We start from the raw sequence: 23,485 nt of genomic DNA on the forward strand, positions 1-23,485 counted from the left end.
CCCTGGCACTACCCACCCTCCCTGGACGCTGAGGTGGGCCAGTATCTGCCCCTCCTCCCCCCACAGTGGGAATGGGGAGGGCATTCTTGAAAAGAGAAAGGGTATCTATTTTTCACCAGGAGGGGGCAGCACAAACAGTAGAGGGTCACCACCCCTACCTTTTGGGGGCTGTTTGAAGAATTAATGACTTAAAATATATGACAAGTGCCCAGCACATGTAAGTTCTTAGTGAGTGGTAGCTATTAATATTAATATTATTATTATTAGTCCCTGTGGCAGGGACTCATTAAAGATAATGACGCTGCTGCTAGAGCCCTTGTTTAGAGAGGACGAACTGAGCCCCTCTGTGACCACGCTGAGCCTACAATCCCAGGTGCCGGTCCATGGCGGCTCAGAGGATGCTGCTGAGGGCTTCCTGGAGGATGAAGACTGGCCCCCTGCCTTTACCAAGCTCCAAGGAGCTGTGCCTGCAGGAGAGCTCCAGAAGGGGTAGCTTTCATCAGAAGGATTTATTCATTTACTCCTTCATTCATTCAGCACTTTTTTTCTTTCCTGAACACCTACTCTGTGCCAGGTACTAGGCGTAGATGTTACAGTAAGACAGACGAAGTCCCCGCAATCCTGGAGCTAGTGGGGATCAACTGGTAAACAAGAAAACAAATAAAAAATCCCGACTATTTCAAAAAGTGATATGTTCTGTGAAGAAAAGAAGGGGCGACCACGTGTGTCCAGGAGCAGTGTAAAAACGTGTGATTGGCAATGGCCTGGCTAGGAGGTGACTTTTTGGCTGAGAGCGAGTGCCCAGACTAGTTTTAGTTTTGATCAGATGCATGACTGCCCACTGCCCTGGACACTTGTGCCTGCTGGTGTGCATGCCCTTCCCCCATAGGAAGGGGAGATCCTAGAGGGTGGTGCCACATCACGGTGAGAGCAGCCCCGGGTTCCCAGGGGACAGCCTGGGGTTAATCGAGTGCTGCCTCTAGTGCCTAGAGCCCCCCCACCCCGCCCCCCTTGGATGGTCTGTCAGGCTCCCTCCAGCCCGGCTCAGCACTGGAGACTCAAGCATCCACACTTTTGCCCTTTTTCTGGATTCTTTGTGGACCACCCACAAAGGATCCTTTCACCAGAGCTCCATAAACCCAGCAGCTTGGGAACCTCCCATGCTAGTGTCTGCCTTCCCCCTCTCTTAAGGCACTGCCCAGTCTGGGGCATCTTTGTGGTCCCCCGGCATCCCTTTGCCTGCTGTCTGGCCTCTCTCCTTAAGTCTTTCTTACTTCTCGCTGGGTCCACCCTACCTCTTTCAGTCTACAGCCCCCAGCTGGCTCCAGATGCCTGTGTCCTGTTCTTCCCTCCTAGGGTTTCCAGATTTAGCAAATAAAAATACAGGACGGCTAGTTAAATTTGAATTCCAAATGAACAACAAATAATGTTTTAGTCTAAGTGTGTCCCTAGTATTGTATGGGACATACTTAGACTAAAAAGTTATGTGTTGCTTATCTGAAGTTCAGATTTAGCCAGCTATCCTATATTTAATCTGGCAACCTCATGCCCCTTCCCTCACAGTCCCTATGCCTCAAGCCAGTGAGCTCCCACCCCACCTTCTTTTCAAGCTTTTTATGGTCCTTTTTTCATCCTTATAAAATTTTTAACTATAAAAAATTAAACTTTTAATTTTGAGACAACTGGAGATTCAGTTTCCTCTAACCGTAACAATGTGTAAAATGAGAGTACAGTATCACAACTAAGATATTGACACCCATACACTCAAGCTACAGAACATTCCCATCACGCAAGAATCCTTCATGCTTTCCTTTTAAAGCCATAGCCACTTGCATCCTGCTCCCGCTCCTTCCTTAACCTCTGGAAATCACTAATCTGTTCTCCATTTCCATATTTCTGTTATTTCAAGAATGTTATATAAATGGAATCATATGTAAGTCTACGTGATCTTTGGGATAAATTCCAGGAGTACAGTTGCTGGGCCTATAGCCCTTGAATGTTTGACTTTTTAAGAAACTGCCAAACTTTTCTAGAGTAGCTATGCCATTTTACATTGCCACCAGCAAGTTTCTCCACATCCTCACCAGCATTTGGTTTGTCACTATTTTTTATTTTAACCAATCTGATAGGTAGGTGGTGATATCTTATTGTGGTTTTAATGTGCATTTCCCTAATGGCTAATGATGTTGAACATTTTTTCATGGGCTTATTTGCCATCTGTTTATCCTTTTTGATGAAAAGCTTTTTTATATCTTTAGCCTATTTTCTAATTGGATTGTTTACTTTTTTGTGGTTGACTTTTGGAGTTCTTTGTATATTCTAGATACTAGTCGTTTGTCAGATATGTGGTTTGCAAAGGTTTCTTCTTGGTCTGCAGCTTGTCTTTTCATCTTCTTAACTGGGTCTTTTGTAGAGTAAAAGTTTTAAATTTTGATGAAGTCCAAATTATCAATTTTTCCTTTATGGCTCCATGTCTTTGGTTCCCAGTTTAAGAACTCTATGCCTAACCCTAAATCCCAAAGATTTTTTCCTATTTTTTTCAAAAAAAGTTTTATAATTTTACATTTCACATTTAAGTCCATGATCCATTTTGAGTTAATATTTATATAAATTTGAGTTGAGTACCACCCACCCCCATGTCCAATTGCTCCTGAACAATTTTTTTTAAATTAATTAATTAATTAATTTTTGGCTGTGTTGGGTCTTCGTTTCTGTGTGAGGGCTTTCTCTAGTTGTGGCAAGAAGCGGGGGCCACTCTTCATTGCGGTGCGTGGGCCTCTCATTATCACGGCCTCTCTTGTTGCAGAGCACAGGCTCCAGACGCACAGGCTCAGTAATTGTGGCTCGCGGGCCCAGTTGCTCCGTGGCATGTGGGATCTTCCCAGACCAGGGCTCGAACCCGTGTCCCCTGCATTGGCAGGCAGATTCTCAACCACTGCGCCACCAGGGAAGCCCCTCCTGAACCATTTTTTGAAAAGACTATAATTCTTCCATTGAGCTGTTAATTATCAGTTGGGCATATTTGTGAGGATCTGTTTCTGGGTTGCATTGATCTATGTGTCTATTCCTTTGTCAGTATGACACAGTCTTAATTGCTATAGCTGTTTAAGTCTTGAAATCAGACTGAATCCTCCTTTTTTATTGTTCTTTTTCAAAATTGTTTTAACTATCCTAGGTTCTTTGCATTTTCATATAAATTATAGAATAATTTTTATCTACATATATACAGAAATACAGAAATTCTTGTTGTAATTTTAATAGGAACTGTGTAAACCCGTATCTTGATTTGGGGAGAACTGATATCTTCACCGTGTTGAGCTTTCCAATCCATGGACATGGTATATCTCTCAATTTATTTGGATCTTCCTTTATTTCTTTCATTATTGTTTTGCAGTCTTGTACATGTTTTGATAGTTTTACATCTAAATATTTCAATTTTTGAGTGATTATAAAAGATATTGTATTTTTAATTTCAATCTTCACTTGTTCATTGTTGTTATATAGGAATACAGTTGGGTTTTTAAAAATAAATTTTATTTATTTATTTATTTATTTTTGGCTGCTTTGGGTCTTTGTTGCTGCACACGGGCTTTCTCTAGTTGTGGTGAGCGGGGGCTACTCTTTGTTGTGATGCGCGGGCTTCTCATTGCGGTGGCTTCTCTTGTTGTGAAGCACAGGCTCTAGGTGCTCAGGCTTCAGCAGTTGCAGCAGGCAGGCTCAGTAGTTGTGGTTCGTGGGCTCTAGAGCACGGGCTCAGTAGTTGTGGCGCACAGGCTTAGTTGTTCCGTGACATGTGGGATCTTCCTGGACCAGGGCTTGAACCCATGTCCCCTGCGTTGGCAGGCAGATTCTTAACCACTGTGCCACCAGGGAAGCCCTACAGTTGTTGTTGTTGTTGTTTTTTAAAAAGGGTACAGTTAATATTTTATCGTCACTTATCAGATGGCAGTTAGATATATAGTCTTCATACTTGATCATCTTTCCATTTCGTAAATTAAAAAAATTACAAGTTTTAAACAGCCAAAGGCTGGTCATGTCTTCAGAAAACATGATTAGATTAATTCATTAATGGTGGCTTCAAGTTTTTCCTTATTAGCTCCAGAAAATTCACCCACCTTCTGTCCCTTTTTAAAAAACTGGAAGGTTGGCATGCATTTGACTTCACACTCTGAAGCAACATCCTGACAGTCATCCACATCTACTTCGAGGAACACTACGTTGGAATACTTTTCAGAGAGAGAATGAAAGAAAGGCTTGTTTATTTTGCAAGGCCCACACCACGTGGCTGAGAAGTCGACTACTACGAGTTTCTCTCCTGCACTGTTCAAGGCTTCCTGAAAAGCATACTTGCTCTCAATCTGCTTCACCATCTTGGCTGCTGGGGTCTGACTAGCGACCTTACACTGGAATATACGGAAGTGGATCCAAGGCGCCGGACGAAGTTTGCACAGTTGGTTTTTGAATGTTGATTTTGTACCCCTTAACTTTGCTCAACTCAATTGTAGGAGTTTTTTTGGGTAGATTCCATGGGATCGTCTACATAGACTATCATGTCATCTGTGAACAGGAACAGTTTTATTTATTCTTTTCCTATCTGTGTGCCTTTTGTTTCCTTCTTCTTGCTTTTTGCTCTGGTTAGAACTTCCAGCATTCTGTTGAATAAGAGTGGTGAGAGTGGACATCCTTGACTTGTTTATGAACTTAGGGGCAAAGCATCAGTCTTTTACCATCATATATAATAACAGGTGTAGGTTTTTTATAGATACTCTTTATCAAGTTAAGGAACTTCTTCTCTATTTCTGTTTTCCTAAGAGTTTTTATCATGAGTGGGTGTTGAATTTTGTCAATTTTTTAAAAACTGCAGCCATTTATATGACCATGTGATTTTTCTTCTTTAGTCTGTTAATATAGTGGATTATACTAATTGATTTTTGAACATGGAAATAGCCTTGCATCCTTGGTGTACACTCCACTTGACCATAGTTTATATATTTTTTTAATATATGATGCTGAATTCTCTTTGCTGTTCTGTTAAAGTTTTTTTTTTTCTCTGTATTTATGAGGGATATTGGTCTGTAGTTTTCTTTTATTTTGTCCTGTCTGCCTGGTTCTGGTATTGGGCAATATTAGCTTCATAAATAAATTGAGAAGGTTCTCCTTTTCTTTTTTTCTGACAGAAATTATGTAACTATGTAGAATTGGTGTTGATCCTTCTTTAAATATTTGTTAGAATTCTCCAGTAAAATAATCTGGGTCTGGAGACTTCTTTTTAGGGAGTTTTAAATTATGATTTCAAGTTCTTGATATCTATTTTATATCTTGAAATAGATATCAGGTTATCTATTTCACGTTGGCTGAGTTGTGATATAGTTTGTGCTTTTCAAAGAATTGGTTTTTCATAGTATTATTCTCTTATTATCCTTTTGATGTCTGTAGGGTCTGTAGTGATATCCTCAGGTTCATTCCTGATATTGGTAATTTGTGTTTTCTGTCTTTTTTTCTTTGTTAGTCTTGTTAAAGATTTGTCAATTTTTCTGATATTTTAAAAGAGCCAACTTTAAAAATTTATTTTCAGTATTGGTTTTCTGTTCTAACTTTCATGATTTCTGCTCTTATCTTTATTATTCACTTTCTTCTGCTCTCTTTGGGTTTATCTTTCTCTTATTTTTCTAGGTCTTTGAGGTGGAAGCTTAATTATTGATTTGAGACCTTTTCTGTTTTCTAATGTATGCAGTTAGTGCTATGAATTTCCCTCTTAGCATTGATTTATCTGTGTTCCACAAATTTTAATATGCTGTAGTTTAATTTTTATTTAGTTCCATTTTGTAAAAAATAAAATATTTCCCTTGAGCTTCATCTTTGACTTGTGATTGTTTAGAGGTGCCTTGTTTAGTTTCCAAGTGTTTGGAGGTTTTCTTGTTATATTTCTGTATTTAATTTATGGTTTGATTCCATTGTGATTGGAGGAAACACTATGTATGACTTTAATTCTTTTAAATTTGTTGAGATTTGTTTTATGCCCTATGATATGGTCCATATCAATATATCTTCTCTGGGCACTTGAAAAGAATGCATATTCTGCTGTTTTGGGTGACATGTTCATCAAAATCAATTAGATCTTTTTGGTTGATGGTGTTGTTGAGTTTTTCTGTATCCTTGCTGATTTTACACCTAGTTGATTTATGAATCACTGAGTGAGAGGTGTTGAAATGTTCTACTGTAATTGTGAATATGTCTATTTCTCCTTTCAGTTTTATTAACTTTTGTTTCACATATTTTGCAGCTGTATTGTTTGGTTCATACATATTTAAGATTGCTATGTTTTCTTGATAGATTAACTTCTTTATCAGTGTATAATGCCCCTCTCTGTCTCTGGTATTTTATTTTATTGTTTTGCTCTGAAGCCTACGTTATCTAATATTAATATAGCCCTCTGCTTTCATTTGATTGTTTGAAGGATAATCTTATTCCTTTTACTTACAACCTGACTATATTGTTATATTTTAAGTGAGTTTCTTGTAGATAGAATATAGGTGGGCTACTCCCTGTCCTCATTCTGCCAATCTCTGTCTTTTTAATTTGTATATTTTGACCATTAATACTTAATGTAATTAATTATATGTTAGAGCTTAAGTTTGCCATTTTATATTTTGTTTTCTGTCAGTTTTCTCTGCTTTTCATTTCTGTTTTCTACTTCCTGCCTTCCTGTGGGTTACTTGAATATTTTCAAGAATTTCATTTTGGTTAACCTGTTGTGTTTCTTTTTGTACAACTTTTAAAATGATTACTTAGGCATTACGTTATATAAACATAGCTTACCAAAGTCTTCTGGTGTCATCATTTTACCAGTTCAAGTGAAGTGTAGAAACCTTACCTTCCATTATTCTTCCCTATTTATAATCTAATTGTTTAGAACATTTCTCCTATAAATATTTAGTACCATATCAGATAGTGGTAAATTTTTGCTTCAACCATCAAACATAATTTAGAAAACTCAAAAGAGGTAGAGAAATTATCGTATTTACCATAATTTTGTTTACTGTGTTTTCTTCCTACTTACAAGAATTCTTGTATCATTTCCTTTTCTATTTAGAGGAGTTACTTTAGCTTTTTTTTTTTTTTTTTTACACTAAGCATTCTGGTGACAAATTGTCTTAGTTTTCTTCATCGGAGGATGTCTTGATTTCCCCTTCATCCCTGAGTGGTAGTTTTGCTGGATATAGATTTTGTGTTGCCAGTTCTTTCCTTTCAGCACTTGAAAAATATTGTACCACTTTCTTCTGGCTTCCATGGTTTTTGATGAGAAATCTGCTGTCATTTGAATTATTCTTCCACTGTGGTAAGGTGTGATTTTTCTTCCTCTGCTCTCAAATTTTTTCCTTTGTCTTTTTTTTCTTTTGAGTACTTTTTAAGTCCACCCCCTTTCTCCTCTCCTTCTAGGACTCTGACCCCATGAATGTTAAATTCTCATCAATCTCTGAGGCTCTTTTAATTTAAAAAATCTGTTTCCTTTCTTTTGTTCAGATTGGGTGATTTTTATTTTTCTATCTTCCAGTTTGCCAATTCTTTCCTCTGTTTCCCTCCTCCCTTCTGATGTTGAGCCCATCATTGATTTTTTAAAACTTTTGTTTTGTTTTTTTTTTTCATTTCTACAATTTCCATTTAGTGCTTCTTTTTTTTTTTTTATTTAAATTATTTATTTATTTATTTATTTTTGGCTGCGCTGGGTCCTCGCTTCTGTACGTGGGCCTTCTCTAGTTGCGGCAAGTGGGGGCCACTCTTTATCGCGGTGCGCGGGCCTCTCACCATCGCGGCCTCTCTTGTTGCGGAGCACAAGCCCCAGACGCGCAGGCTCAGTAGTTGTGGCCCACGGGCCCAGTTGCTCCGTGGCACGCGGGATCCCCCCAGACCAGGGCTCGAACCCGTGTCCCCTGCATTGGCAGGCAGATTCTCAACCACTGCGCCACCAGGGAAGCCCTAGTGCTTCTTTTTATCTTCTATTTCTTTGCTGAGACTTTCTCTTTTTCCATTTGTTTCACACATGTTCATAATTGTTGGGAGTAGTCTATGATGGCTCCTTCAAATTCCTTGAGAGATAACTGTAACATCTCAGTCATCTCAGTTTTGGTATGTAATGATTGTCTTTTTCCATTCAATTTGAGATCTTCCTGGTTCTTGGTGGGACAAATGATTTTTGATTGAGGTGGGAAGAATTTCAGGTTAGTCTCCCTACTAGGTCTCCACTGATACCTCTTTGAATAGTGAGAGGAGTGCCTCATTCCTGTCCCCCACCTGACTTTCCCTGACACCAGGAGAACGGGTAGGTGCACCTTGCTACTGCTGGGTTGGGGTGGAAGTCCAGGCTCTCCAGATGGTCTCTAGTGACACCATGAGGAGGGGCCATGTTACTGCCCAGCAAGTATGAAAGTCTGGCTCCCTACTAGGCTTTTTTGACACTCCATGGATATGGGGTATTGGATGCCTTGTTACAGCCTTAAGAGCATGGAAATCTAGGTGCCCTGCTCAGCCTTTGCTTGAGTGGGTAGGGTGAAGGTAAAACCTTTTCTATGGGTTTGGTTGGAACAAGCTGTCATTGTCTACAAGTTTTCTGTCTTGCCAGGCTGTACCTTTTCTGGTCCTTTGGCTAGAGAGCCCAGGCTTTTTTTGGGGCTTTTAAAATCTTATCTGTCAGTGTTTCCTGGTTGCCAACTGCTTGAGCTCCAATCTGAGATATATGAAGCAAAAGGAAAACCCAAGGTACTCACTACCATGTCATTTGTTGGGTCCCAGTGTCCCTGGCTATTCTGCCTTCTTTTCTCCACCTTTCAGAGTATTCTTATGTTTCTTTCATAATGTCCAGGGTTTTTATTTGTACTTAGCTGGAGGAATAGAGAAAATTATGTCCAGGGGAGAAATCTGGAAACTGAATAGGCAACTAAGAGTCTCGGGAACATTTAGAAAACATCGCTTTATTCCACAGCGACATTTTTGCAATGTTGCTGGGTCCAAGGGCTTGTGGGAAAATTGGAGCTTAGACTGGAGGTTTGTAGCTCAGACCTGGGCCAGGACCATTTCGAGGACCCTCCTCCTTCCCTCCCCTCCTCTTCTTTTGCAAGGAGAGAGAACAGTGGGCTGTGTGAGGCCCTTGACTCACTGGTTGGTGGCAGTCATAAATCAAGCCCAGCAGCACCCAGTGTAAAAGTTGATACTAACGATACCTTGTTTCTGCATCCATCCAGCATTGCCTTTTGTTTTCTTCCCTCTAATGATCCTTCTCACTCTGATTTTATCTCCTTAGGAGGTGATGAAGAAAGCCGGGGTGGGGTCCTACCTGACATATCACCTAGGTGCACTGATGGTATGAACCAAAAGTTGGCAGATGTGGGCCAGTGTTGGTGCTTGAGGGTTAGGGAGAGATGCAGTGATGCAGTGCTGGAGATGTGGGGTGGTAGAATGATCTCAAATCCATGCAGCCGAGTGCTGGAAGCTGTCATGGGAACTGGGAGGGAGCAGAGCAAGATTTGACTGGTCATCTGGTTGTCTTGTCCCTTCGAAGGAGGATAGCTCTTGCACAAACCTCACTTTTCCCACCTGGGCATTCTGAGCCGCCTCCCTAGTTGCCACCAGCAGAGTCTCAGGCAACTGCAGTGGAATTGTAGCACTTGGGTGGATACTGGAAAGTGGTGATGTTTCTGGGGCAGTGAGGCAAATAAAACCATGACAGATTGTTTTCAAAGCATCGAATGCAAAATTGTCAACTCAAACATATTTCTGGACCGAACAGTGGAATGTGTGAATTAATTACGGACCTATTAAGAAGCAGAATTATTCTTCTTTTCAGGGTCTAAAACAGCCCTGCTGCCCAACCCTTTCACTCTGGGAAGAGGAGTCCATGGGCTGCTCCTTTTAAAGTTTTAGGGGCTGGTAGAAATGCAAGAGACTCTGTAGCACAAACCTGGCTTCCAGCAGCCACTTCAGTTTTGATGGTCTGTCCCCAGGATCTTGATTAGGGTTGGAGTCCCATCAAACGTTAACAAGCACTGTAAAGGGCCTGTAGCTTTGGGAGAAATCATTGTTTCCACTGGTAACGTTGAGTCCTGAGAACGTGCTGAGGGTGAGGTCCTCTGTCCACACTGCGCCCGGTTATCTTCCTATGTCCACGTGCTTGGAATTCCGTGGGCTGTTCTCCACACACAGGGCTGCAGTGAGCCACAGGAGGCACCTTTCAAGTGTACGAGTGCTGAAAAAGCACTTCACTGAGTGACGTTTCATGAAGGATTTCTAATAAGGGGTAGTAGCCTCCTAAAAAGTACGAACACAGGGGCTTCCCTGGTGGCGCAGTGGTTGAGAATCTGCCTGCCAATGCAGGGGACACGGGTTCGAGCCCTGGTCTGGGAAGATCCCACATGCCACAGAGCAGCTAGTCCCGTGAGCCACAACTACTGAGCCTGCGCTTCTGGAGCCTGTGCTCCGCAACAAGAGAGGCCGCGATGGTGAGAGGCCCGCGCACCGCGATGAAGAGTGGCCCCCGCTTGCTGCAACTAGAGAAAGCCCTCGCACAGAAACAAAGACCCAAAACAACCAAAAATAAAAATAAATAAATAAATAAAAACATTAAAAAAAAAAAAAAGACACACACACAGACACACATACCCCCCTCAGCATCGCCTGCATGAAGAACTTCGAATATCGCAGCATGTGCCCTCAAGATCTGTTTTACCAAAAAAAAAAAAAAAAAAAAGATTTAGCATCTCACTGTAAAACATTTTTGGGCTTCTATCTGCAGCATCAGGATCAGAATCTGGTTTCAGATATCTTGTTCTGTCCCTCACTCCTGGGGCAGTTCAGCTTTTTCTCCTGGTGACCTGTTGGCGGCCTTCATCCCCCGTAGAACCCTTCTGTTTGGACCCTGCTCGGGTTTGAATGGCCTTTGCAGAGTTTGCACAATCTCTGCTTGTCTGCTTGGAGGCTTGGGTTATCTCACTGGATGGCAGGAGCATTGCTCCTCGAAGCAAATGAACGGATGAGTAAAAAGATAGTCGGAACATGTCCCTCACCCTGTTCTAAGCCAACTCAGGACGCTTGTGTCTGGGCACTTGGTGGAGGGTTGGTTGAGATTTACATGGTATGCACCAGTACCACTGTACTGTTTCTTAAAAATACTGAAATAGCTCCTGACCCGCTGGCAAAGGGTTTCTGCCCTGAACCTGCTGTTCACAGATCCTCCCCCTGTGCTTGGAGCCTTGGCCCCTCCCTAGATCCAGAGCACAAGAGGAGACCTCCTGGTCCATCAAGGCCACCAGCCTACAGCCGGGGATGATTGAGTTGGTGGAGACCCTTGTGCACCGGCTGTTAATACATTTGCTTATCAGCCCTGCTTGTTGCCCCACTTCGTACTCATTCATTTCCTCTCCACTCGACAGCAAGTGTTTCCTGGATCCTAGCTGTGTGCTTGACGTGCGCGGCTTCCTTACTGAAGCCAGCTTCTCTTGGCCCCGTCTCATTTCTTCCTGACCGCATCCCCTGCTTCTGTGCTGTGTCCCCACCACGTGTCCCTTTTCTGTGGCGCCGGTGAGTGTTGCCAGTGCTGCGTAGGAGACGAAAGAGGCTTTTCTGTTGCTCTCATGCTGACCCCCACATGATGGGACTGTAGGAAGTTTACTCACATATATGCTTTTGCCGTTTTTATTCTGTTTACAGCTTGAATGATAGCTGCTTGGTTTTCCCTGGCACTTGTGCCACTGCTGTGACAGTAGTGGGGGTGTGTCAGCTGTGAGAGCAGCCCTTTCCCTCCCGTCCCCACTCAGAGTGGCGCCCAGACCCCGTTCAGCGGCCCTGCTCATTTGCATCGAGCACTCGTAGTGACGCTGGCTCAGCCTTTTGCTGGTGTTTCTCTTATTCCTCCCATTACTGGGTGGAGGAAACACCTTTCGGAGCCTCTGTTCCTGGCTCTCCCTGTTTTCCGCGTGAGGCAGCTCTGAAAGCGTTGTCATTAGCGCATCTCTCCTTGTTTCACAGCCGGGCGGCGTGGCTTAAGCTGTGAGCTGAAAGCTGACCCTTGTGGGTTTGGCTTCCACTGCCCGTCAGCAGGGCCTTCCTCCAGTATCCCCGCTGCCCTTGACAACGACTCCGTTTTCAGAGTGACAGTGTACTAACGAGTGAGCATCTGCAGGAAGGCACCTCGCCCAGCTCGCAGGCTTCCAGGCTTGGGGCTGCGCAAGAGGCTTCATTTATTTTTAGATACCTTAGCTCTCCCGAGGGAGGGTCTGCGCACTGGCCCCCCCCAACCTGCCCCCTCCAGAGATGGGCCCGATGGTCTGCTCTGGGGAGTGGAAGGAGGTGGGGCAGGCTCAGTTCTGTTTTGGGAAGGCGAGCTGGAGTTCCCTCTTTGTTAGGAACAATGTCTGGGAGGGTCTTGCTCTTCTGCAGAAGCCATGAGGAGGTCAGAGCTGGAAGCTTCCCCACCCCCTGACCCGTTTTGCTCATCCAGAAGCTGAGGCTTAGAGGGGGGCAGGCACTGGCCCAAGGTCACACAGATGGCCAGAAGCTGGGGCGGACGCAAACCAGGCCTGTGCGTGCCCAGGTGCCATCTCTCCGCTCATCCCTTAAATACTCACTGAGCGTGCACTCCACGCACATTACCCTACTCATTCATTCAACAGGTGGAGCCCCCAGACTGGCCTCCTGGTGAGAGTTTCCAGGGGAGGGGCCTGGAAGGCTGTGTCGTTGACAAGCACCTCCACCCGCGTCCCCTGGGTTTGTATCATCAGAGAAGTTTGGGAAATTCTGGTCTATACCACACCTGCTGGTGGTGGGTCCAACCCGGCGGGAGTCCTGGAGCTGGGACTTTGGGAGACTGTGGCTCAGACCCAGGAACAGGACTATGGTCTGGAACCCTCCAGTCTCTTGGCAAGGGGAGAGAGGAGCCAGGCAGCATCCAAGATAAAAATAATACTTTTTTTGGAAACTAATAATACCTTATCCATGCTTCCATCCGAGTAGTTTTGTTTTATTTTCCATTGCTCTTTCATCCTCTGATTTTATCCTCCCAGGTACTAGCCTCCCAGGAATCTGGGAAGTTGGGGGTCAGTAGTGGGGAGAGGGTACTGCTTTGCTCAAACCAGTTAGTGCAATGGTCCTGGCACCCAGCAATGGGGTGCTGGTGGTCAGACATAGGGGAATAGCCGCTGCGGCTCGAGGGTGGGAGAATAATCTCAAATTGCAGGATAAGGGGCTGCTGACCGTGATCAAAGGAGCTGAGTGCTTCAGTATGCCCCTTGTATGGACGCAGAAATGGAGTGAGACTTAGGGACCCTCTGAGGTTACACAGGTATTTGGTATTGATGGAGACTAGAAATGAGGCCACTAGTTCACTGGTTCTCAAACTGCGATCTGAGCAATCCTGGCTTTCCAAGCACGTGCCATGGGCCTCCTGGATGTGGGGGCCAGAGGGTGGGACATGGGGGTTGAGAGCAGCTCTGCTCTGTTCTGCTGTGTAAGTTGGTGTTTTGTGTAAGATTTCTCTGGGAAGTTCAGAGACTCTGCCCTGGGCCACTCTGTGTGCTCAGACCTCACACTAGTACTGGAGTTAGGAGAGTGGTATGTCAGGCCTGGGCTGGTGGGCAATTCTGGGTGATTCTCCAGACCTCGATGAACCTCAGGCTTGTCTTCTAGATGGGGCGGACGCTCTGTCCCAGGTTGCCAGCAGATCTGATGAGATGTCAGTGGCAATTGGTGCTTCACGTCTTGGTTGAGGGTCAGTGGTGAGGGACCTAGGTGCTCGCTCAGTCAGTGGGTTGCCGACATGGCCCTGTTTCCTGCCTGGCTGTATTCTTTGACTTGCTTTTTGTTACTTACCCTCTGCCAAAATCCAGGAGCTTTTCTTGCAGCTCAGACATCGGTATAACATGAAAAAACCCAAGGGCCTTTAGTCTCAAATGGGTTCCTTGCTATCAAAAGCTTCTTCCTGCATGAGGGCACAAGCCTTAGAGCTTTCTGGCACCCATGTGCCCTTGCCTATCACCAGGGCTCCTCCAGCCCTGCCCCTGCTCCTGGCAAGCCTCAGAGGTAGGGCCCACATTTGGATGACTTGGAGGATGAGGAGGGATGGAGGCTGGATATTTTCTTACTTTTTTCTATCAGTTACTCAGTGATGAATCCACTGGGTGATTGCTCAGTCCTTCTCTCTGTGTCCACACTGTTGGCATGGCCCTGGTGCTCTCAAACATGGAGGGAGGACCAGCTCCGTAACTTGTGCAAAATGAAAATGCAGGGCCCTGTGTTAGAAAATGAAGAATTTCAAGATGACAACAGGAGGATATCAAACCAAGTGCAGGGCCCTTCTAAATTCCAGCCCCTGTGCTGCTACACGGGTCACATGCCCACGAAACCAGCACTATGTAGGCGCAAGATGCTTTGAGTGGCAGGCACCCCACAGGGCTCAGGCCTGCGGGGTATGGTTGTGCAGGTTGTATACTGCACAACTCTGGGGAACACCCTTCACCATTCCGTCTGCATGGCAGCCCTGCCGGAGGTGCCTCCAGCCAGCCCTTGACAGTGGCCATGACCCACAGCTTTGGGACAGAGAGGCTATCTTGGTGATGGGCCGGTGTCCTCACATCCAGATTCTCCCCTCCAGCCACGGTTCTGGAAGCTCCTCCTTCGCTCCTCCCTTTCTCCTTGGCATTTCAGAGACACGTTTCTCCACGAAGCTGAGGTGCCCAGGCTCCACGCGGGTGCTGCTGGGGAAGCTTCCGCTCCTCCGTGTGGATCGCCCGCTGGCGGCTCTGCTGTTAACCTTTGGGGTTTGCTCGTAAAATAGAAACTCTCTTTGTAGGTCAGTTTGTCAGTAATTTTGGCAGCCGCGGGGCCACTGAGGGAATGAGGCTTGGTTCCCACTTGTCTCTCGTGCTCGGTTTGGAGACTTTTGCGGAGCCCTTCCCCGGGAGGAACGCTCACCCCTGCCGGAAACGAGAGACGGTTTTCTCTGACCTGGTTTTGAATCGGCAGAAGCAATTCCTGTATGCTGGAAATGTACGGCCGCTGAGAAGGAATTTGGTCCAAACCCAGCCTGCAGAGCCTTCTGCTTAGGCCCCTGTTTTCCTGGGCGGGTGGCACTTGGGTGGGGCTGCCGGGGTCTGCTTCTGATCCCATGATAGGTGAAGTGGAAGGTTCTGCTGAGACTGGCACCCACCAGAGCCTCACTGGGCTCTCCGTGGTCTGCAGGATGGCGTCGTGGCCTGCCAGCTGATCCACTTGCTCCTGTACCACCCCTCTTGACACCCGCCGCAACCCCAGCCTGGGTTGCCAAGGCTCTGGGCATCTTCTGTTGTGATAACCTCCCAGTGCCCAGCTCTGTACTCCGTGCTGGAGGGGAGGGAAAAGATGAATAAGTCCTCATCAGACCCTGCCTTCAAGGGCCTGGCAGCAGGATGGGGGTGAGGGCAGTTAGGTAACGTGCAGGCTGGTGGGATTGGTTGTCAGAGAGAACAGTGTTCAACGAAGGCTGAAACAGGTGGCCTGGAGAAGTCAAGGAGGGCTTCCTGGCAGAGGCAGTGATGAACTAGACTCTGACCCCTCTCTCTATTATTTTTGAGGCCTCTAGGGAGTAATACTGAGCATCTCTAGTCCAGTGAAGGAAGCCTGGGGAGGCTAGGCTGGGATAGTATTATGGCCTGGAAATTCAGTCCCACTCAAATAATAGCTGAGCACCGTGTGTAAGACACATTGCCAGAATCAGAGTTGATTCAGAGGTAGAACAAGACTCGATGACCAAAGTTAAGGTTTGTAGATTGAGAACTTCAGATCAACTAGAGAGATGGGTTGAGTGCCAGGGGAGACGATGCTGAGGAAGGAGAAGAGGGCAGCTTGGGGTCTGGGGAGAGCCCCAGGAGTGTCAAGGAAAGAGACCCTGGCTCCTGCCTCCTCCAAGAAGGCAGGCAGGCTGGGAGGATGCTTTCCAGCTGCTTCTGTGTTCCTGAGTGTTGCCTTTAGGTCCCAAGGTCTGAGCACGGACCCATGGGGCAGCAGGGCCCAGAGAGAAGCCTGGAGCTTTCCCTGGGACTCAGAGGCCTGCTCACAGCTTCCCTGGACAGACCTCTGTATTACTGATGTCCGTAGAGAGTGCTGCCTTTGGAGGCTGTGGGGTGAGAGCCTTTTATGGGAACGAGCTGCAGCCTAGGAGGTAGGAGGTCTAGATTCCAGTCTGTGCTCCGCTCATGTGCTTTGTGACCTTGAGCAAGTAATTTGCCCTTCCAGGAACCACACTCTGGCCATAGCATGACTGAAGTGAGCATGGAGTAAGTGAGCATGTGACTACGTTAACCAGATTTCTTTCCTGTAGGACTTTCAGAATTTTAACATCATGGTGATTACAGTGGTGATAGTGATTGCAGACAATCCTATAGCACTTACTTATGTGCCAGGCCCTGTTCTGAGCACTTTACATCAGCTGTTCCACTTAATTCTCACATCAGCCCCCAGAGGGATTCTTTGAGTGGCAGGCACACCACAGCACTCAGGTCTGCAGGGTATGGTTGTGCAGGTTGTACACTGCACAAGTCTAGGGAACACCATTCGCATTGCGGCCTACGTGGCTGCCCTGCCAGAGGTCATGTCAGCCAGCCTCTGACGGTGGCAGGGATCCAGAACTTTGGGGTAGAGAGAGCCCTCTATTCTCTCATTTTAGAGATGGGGAAATCAAGGGGCACAGAGGCAAAAGTAGCCTGCCTAAGGCTACTCTGACTCAGCCAGCAGGAGTCAGAGCCAGGGTTAGGACCCAAGTGATCTGGCTACAGACTCCATGTCCTCAAACACCGTGCCAAATCGTACCCATACGGTCACGGAGCCCCCTCTTTATGGAACATCTGTCTACAGGGAGCAGTGTTCCCTGGAACACACTTTCCAGATGCGTTCCGTGGGCACTTCCTGCTGCCAGCTCTGGACTGTCAAACTCCTGGGGGAATCTCAAATGGGGATTTTGCTCCAGTCTCCAAATTTTCACCTATGTGGAATCCTGCAGCGTTGTATAGATAAATAGTCATCTGTTTTTCTTCTTTCCATCCTTCCTTTATAAACACTGTATCAGAGAAATTCGCTGATGATGTGTCCATCCGAGGACCACCTCGCCGCCGAGGTAGCTGAGTATTAAGGGGAAATTCGTGAAATGAAGTTTGGAAGCCGCCGGCCTGGCCGGAGCCCCTTCTGAGTGCTGATGATTTATTTCGGCAATGTGGTAGTCATTAGTATCTTTGGTGTTGGAGCCCACGAGCTCTGGCCTGGGTCTGTGACTGAGGGAGCCTTCGGGGCCATTACGAGTTAATGGCTCAGTGTGGGCAAAGGAGGCCTGCAGTCAATCTCGCTGCCGGCGAGTAATAAACGTTGGCCGGTTCCCTTTCTGCTCCCGGAGAGGGAGAGGGCCTCAGTGCACCGTGGCCTGCTGGGCCTCGGAGTGGCCTGGCCTTGTCTCCACAGCCGTGGGGACCAAATCACACCTCTTCTTGGCTTGGAGAACTGAGGTGAGAAGTTGCCCAGAATTTTGTCTGACTGACCCAGATTTTAGAAACCTGAGGTTGGTTTGAGGGCTCTGGGTTCTGCTGGTCTGGCTTTGGGCTATCTTCCTGCAGGGTGTCCTCAGATCATCATGTCCTCGTGGAGAGCGCGTGCGTGACGCAGGGCCGGTGCAGGAGCCGCCCCGAGGGAGGGGTCTCTGCTGTCTCGACATCTGGGGAAGATCCCTCCACGTTGCCCCCTTTTAACTGAGGCCTCACTTACATACAGTCAGGGGCACGAACATTCTGAGTATTGAGGGATGTTCTGTGACATACATGTGCCCACCCAACCCACATCAACAATAGCCCACGTCCCCCCCGGCAGTTTCCCCAGGGCAATTGCTCCTCTGACCTCTACCACCTGAGGGTAGTTGGACCTGCCTCTGAACGCCGTGTCAACGGAATCCTACACTGTGTGGTTTTTGTGTCTGGCTTCTGTAGCTCACTGTTACATGTTGGTGAGGTTCATCTTTGTTTGCGTTATCAGGGGTTTGTGCCTTTTTATTGCCGTGTTATAGCCCCCGTATGAACGTGTCCCAGTTTGCCGTGTGTCCTACTGATGCTGGGTGTTTGGGTTGCTCCTGGTGGGGCTGTTATGAGTATGCTGCTAAGGCCATCTGCAGAGGGGTCGTATCTGCGGAGGGGTGTTCTGTGGTCACACGCACGCGTGCCTTTGCTTGCGTAACCGGGAGGTTCCTGAGCTACTGGCTCACGGGCGGGGAAATGTTCAGTTGGAGTAGATGCAGCCAGCTTTCCAGGGTGCTGCCCACCCTCCCCGCCTGCGAGGCCCTGCCCGCCGCACGACTTCACCTCCTACCCTTCCTCCTGCTCACCCCGCTCTGGCCGCACTCGACTTTTTCCTCTTCTCGGACACTCTGTGCCCTCTTTGTGGACTGTTCCTCTGCAGCCCCCCACACCACTGCCTCCTTCACAGCCAGGTGGCACCTCCTCTCCGGGCTGACCCCCACTCCAACCTCGTCACTCTAATCCACCCCGTTTTATTTCCTTCGTAGCGCTTCTTGTAATAGGCAATCGTCTTGTGTACTCATGTGTTTGTCTGTGTGGTGTTTGTCTTTCCAGGTGGACCAGGGGCCTTGTCTATGTCGTTTTTGCCTGTCTGTCCAGTGCCTGGACCAGAGTCCAGCACTTAGTAGGTCTCAGTAATGAGAATAAGAAGAATTAGTGGACTTGAACTTTTCAAACTCAGATGTCACATGCATCTTGTCTTTGCATCCTAGCCACGTTCCTGTGTGGAGGATGAGGTCAGGACCATGGTCTCCATCTGACAGGTGGAGGCAATGAGGCATGAAGAGTGATTGATGAGTCCAGACAGGGACCCAAGCTCCAGGTCTGAGCCCAGTGTTCTGCCCAGCGTGTTGTTTATGAGCTTTGACTCTGAGGTCTTGGGATCTGGGTTCAGATCTGGTTCTGCCACCCATTTGCTGTGTGACCTTGTGCAGGTTCCTTAACCTCTCTGGGTCTTGGTTTACACATTTGTGAAATGAGAGGATTAAAGTATACAACGTCAAGTGCTTGGCCTGTCAAGGGAGCACTCAGTGACGGAGTCTCTTCTCTTATTAGTTGGTTTTGCCTGGACCCGCACTTCTGTCCACTGATTGCAATGGGGACAGTGTATGGGGAAAGGGCTTCCTTGATTTTTAAAGAGTGCCTAGTGAATCCCAGCGTTTTTCTTTGGATCATGGAAGTTTGCTGTTGCATGGGCCTGATGGGATTGTGTCTCCTCCCTCTTCCTTCCTTCCCTCCTTTCTTGTTTTTTTTTTTTTTTTGTAATCTGTAGGTGAATTCAAAGGCAAACAAGCTAATGTGTGTGCATGTCTGTGTGTGTACACATTTGGGGAGGGGTTTCTTTTTCAGCCCAAGGTGTGCCGGGAAGAGTTCAGAAACTGGGACTTCCTTAAAACAATGCAGCCTTGCATTACCTGCAGGGGTCAACCTGCTTTCAGGTGTTAAAGCTATTAGGTTGAACATCCAGTTTTTGACCTACAGAAAATGGCAGTTTCATATGGTCCCCCTAATACTTCGGGACCCTGTGGAAGTGGCCATTTACAGCAAACAGTTGCTGCATTAATTTTAAATAATTTCCATCCAGTCCTAACGTTGCCGTCCCTCACCCTGGATATTTCCCTGGTGATACACCATCAAAAATGCTTGGAAGTAAATCAGTGGGTTTCTTCAGCAAACAGCCCTCCCCTTGGACTTTCTGAGTGTCTCTGCACACCCAGGAGTACAGGGCCTGAGTCTCTGGAGGGTTGGGCACCCCTCCCTGAGTTTCTTGTGCAGTGGAACCTCTGCCCAGGTCTGTGCTCACTGGCCAGGGTCTGCCAGCACTGAGGTCAGGAAGGGTCTTCCAGGCCCCTGCCCTTTTTCCTCCGCACAGGCCTCACTCTGGCTTTGCAACCAGTTCCCCGCCCCTGCTTCTGCCCCTAGAATGATGGTCCAAGTACCCAAGGACTTTGAGTCATGGGACAGCTCTGGAGTGAAAAAATGATAATAATAGTAAAAATATTAAAAGCCACTATTTATGGACATGTGTACTATATCCAGGCACCTTGCGTGCATTATTTCAACTTTCCCCCCAAATTATCTAAGGTGTATTTTTCCTATTTGACATGTTAGGAAACTGAGGCAAGGAGAGGTTCAGTAATGTACCAAAGTTCTCATAGCTGGGGAAGGGGCACAGCCTGGAGTTTTATCCAGGTCCCTTAACTCCAAATGTGCCCTTCTCACCACCCCTCTCTGCTTCCTGGATGTTTTCTTCAAATACACAAATTTGAGGAGAAGTTGAGGAGTGGTTTCCAGGGGGAGAAAAACACACGGGTGAACGCTGTGTGTGATTGACAAGCTCTCCCAGGAGGACCTGTTCTGCATTCTGGGCAGAGTGAGCCAGGGAGGGCAGGAGTCGCTGGGGAGGCTCCTGGGGGGCGTGGCGAAGGGAGGGCCGAGCTGTGTTTGGGCTCATGAAGGGGTGGGGGAAGGGGGCTGTGATTGCCAAATACTTGAGCTCTTTTTGATTGAGGACTGGGCAAGACCCTGGCCAGAGGACTGTCGTTGTAAAGCCTTTGTTAAATGCTGGGGAGCAATAGTGATAGAATCTCTTAGCATCACAGTGCTTTCTTAGAACTGTGGACATACGGATTTATGGAATCATAGCATCCCAGACTCTGAGGACTGTAGAGCTCTCGGATCGTGAAGCTGGGGACCTCCTCCTCACACAGTGTGTGAGAGAGCCGCTGACACGCGTGAACACAACACGGGCTTATACACAGCAAGCCAGAGCCTTCTCCGGAGCTGGCCGTCCAGGGGAAATAAGACGCGAGCCACGTGTGCAATTTTAAATCTTTACTAGCCGCCTTGAAAAGAGGTAAAAGGAAACAGATGGAATAAAATATTTTTATTTAACCCAATATATCCAAACTAGTATGATTGTACCATAAAATCAACTTAAAAAGTTATTAATGAGAATTCTTTACATTCTCTTTTTCATAGTAAGCCTTCAAAATCTGGTGTCTATTTTGCGCTGGGAACCAGCCACATTTCAAGTGCTCAGTGGCCACATGTGGCCGGCGGCTGCCGTAGTGGACAGTGCAGGTCTAGGTAGGAGAACCCCTGCATTCCTGACGGGATGTCCATGGGAGGTGTAGGCTGTGGGCCCAGGAGGGAGCAGGGGTCCCCTTGCTGGGAGGGACCGGCTCTTGGGGATCACTGGCAGAGGCCTTAGTCTGTCTTTGGTGTTTGCAAAGAGGCGTTCCCAACTTGGAGCACTCCAGCCATCTTGCCAGCTGCTGCCGTTCATTATGGCAGCTCCAGGGGTGGCACTCGGAGAGGCTTCTCCTTACCCAGAAGGAGCTCTGAGGTGGTCAGATGGAGCTCGAGGCCCAAGAAGGGCCAGCAGGGGAGAGAGGAGCCACACCACCAAAGCTCCTGCCTTCGCTCAGCCTTGGGGAACGGAACACGGGGCAGCGTCTCCTAGCATGGGGCCCCTGCCTGTCAGTCCCCGGGGGTGGGCGGTGCAGATGGTAGGTGCGGGGGCACATGGCTCAGGGCCCGAAGTACCCCCCTGCCATCATCTGAGGCCGTCTTCCCGGGCTGATGCTGTGAAAGTGATTCTCTATCTCTCCTGCTGCAGCCATGGGGAGATAAAAACCAGGGCTGTGGGGATGGTAAAGAGGGATCCAAATTATATTTATAATATTAAAGTGAGTGCATTTGTGCTTGCTGTTCTCCAGGGTTTTTCATAAGTAGAAAAACACAAATTAGCATTTTCCATTTCCATATATTGACTAGAAAAATCGCCTGCTCTCAATTAAGACCTATAGCTTTTGGGATGTATGCAACAATTTTATAAAATATTTACAGCGAGATTTGCATTTTACACGGTGTTACAGTTTTTCTTGTGTTTAGGAGAAAGAGCTGAGGCCTGTGAGAGGAAATACATTCTCTGGAATCGAGGGGAAAGAAAGCTGCGGGCTGTTTTTCTTGCCTTCTCTACATTTCTGACACTGTCTCTGGTAATTACCTAAGGCTGATCCACCCATGAGCTATTTGTTAGTCTGTTCTCAACGCCCTTACCCCTTTGACAAATCCATTACTTTCCCTTTAAAACTTGCCAGAATGGAGCTGTCTGTGGCTTTGTACGAAGAGATGGAGAAGGAGAACATTTTTTTCTGAATGTAAAAGCATGCTGTAAAGAACATAGCTATTTCCTGGATAATTTGCAGTTGTATATTTTATGTTAATTTCACCGAAAATACTGCACCCCTGCCAGGTTTAGTAGCAGCTCACTGTGATATGAATAATTTCTAGTGAATCATTTTTTTTCTTCATTTAAGATTTGGCACCTTTTTAAGATTTTAATAATAGCAACAAGGAGGAAGATTTAGAACAAGTGAAACATTAGTGCCAAAGAAATTCACGTTGAGCGCTAATGTAAAATAGCAAGAATAATTACATGGAAAGCAGTTTCCACAGATGTTTTTCCTTGTAATGTAATAACTATTTACTAAACTGTTTATTTTAGGCCTTTGGTTTATAATAAAATATTTATACATTCTCTGCTGTAATAAAAAAATATTGACAAAATACTATAGAGGTTTAAAAAGACAATTGATATGTTTATTTTCCGGGAAGCGAGTGTGGTATGAAAGTTTGGTGCTATTTTCAGTGGATGTTTCAAGATGAGTGAAACCGAGTTCAGTATTTGAGTTCATCCCTAATTTACTTGTTAAGAACTGACTAGATGCAAAAATTAAAATTTTAATCAGCCTATTGTTGGGTAGGGATATTGATAGATATTGTATTTTTTAAATAGAATTCTTATCTCTGAATCCTGCCTGTGGAGTGCTAAATATCAGAGTTGCCACTCTCCGTATAAATCAGACGGGCTAAAGGGGTCTGTGGCTGGGAGGGTGTGAAGATACTATGGAGTGCTTTAGCAGAATTCAGATGCAGGCAGGATCCGGGGCTGTTGGGAGCTCACTTAGTCTTGGGGTTTATAAAGATTTGACCTTGATTCTCACTTTCCTTCTGCAGCCAATGAGGTGTGGGTTTGCCCCATGGGAACCCCCATCTGGAGCCTGGGTGGCAGGGAGCCCTTCTTTTGTACAGTCCTTATTTGGGAGACAAACAAGCAAGAGGAGACACAGGAGAGTGTCACCCTGCATCACTCCCTGCCCTCCACTGGGCGCTGTGATGGGAAGCTTGCTGTCGGGGTCTCTGAAAACGGCCAGGGTTGGGAGGGGGAGTTTAAGGACCTAAGCAAGAAAGAGGTCACCAAGGAGCTCTGAAAGAGCCTGTCTGGGCCTTGCCTGCATGCTTGGAGCAGCTGACCGAGGTCCAGTTTTGTAATAACCAGCCTGCTTCTACCCTCCTTGCTCTCCCGGGACTTCTGAGTTGACAGCCTTATCTGAGGGTGTGTC

The 23,485-nt window shown here is 46.6% G+C and overlaps 1 protein-coding gene and 1 pseudogene across 3 annotated transcripts in view; one reads left to right on the top strand and one right to left on the bottom strand.

The window, feature by feature from the left end:
* Positions 1 to 23,485, top strand: part of ZNF423 (zinc finger protein 423) — a 321,385-nt gene that overhangs the window by 209,972 nt on the left and 87,928 nt on the right. The window lies entirely within an intron of this gene.
* Positions 3,913 to 4,446, bottom strand: LOC309616271 (thioredoxin pseudogene; annotated as a pseudogene). Its single transcript has one exon. The product of its transcript is annotated as a thioredoxin pseudogene (transcript).

This window comes from Balaenoptera borealis (genome assembly GCF_965194805.1).
Source record: "Balaenoptera borealis genome assembly, chromosome: 19".
NCBI classification, from domain to species: domain Eukaryota; kingdom Metazoa; phylum Chordata; class Mammalia; order Artiodactyla; family Balaenopteridae; genus Balaenoptera; species Balaenoptera borealis.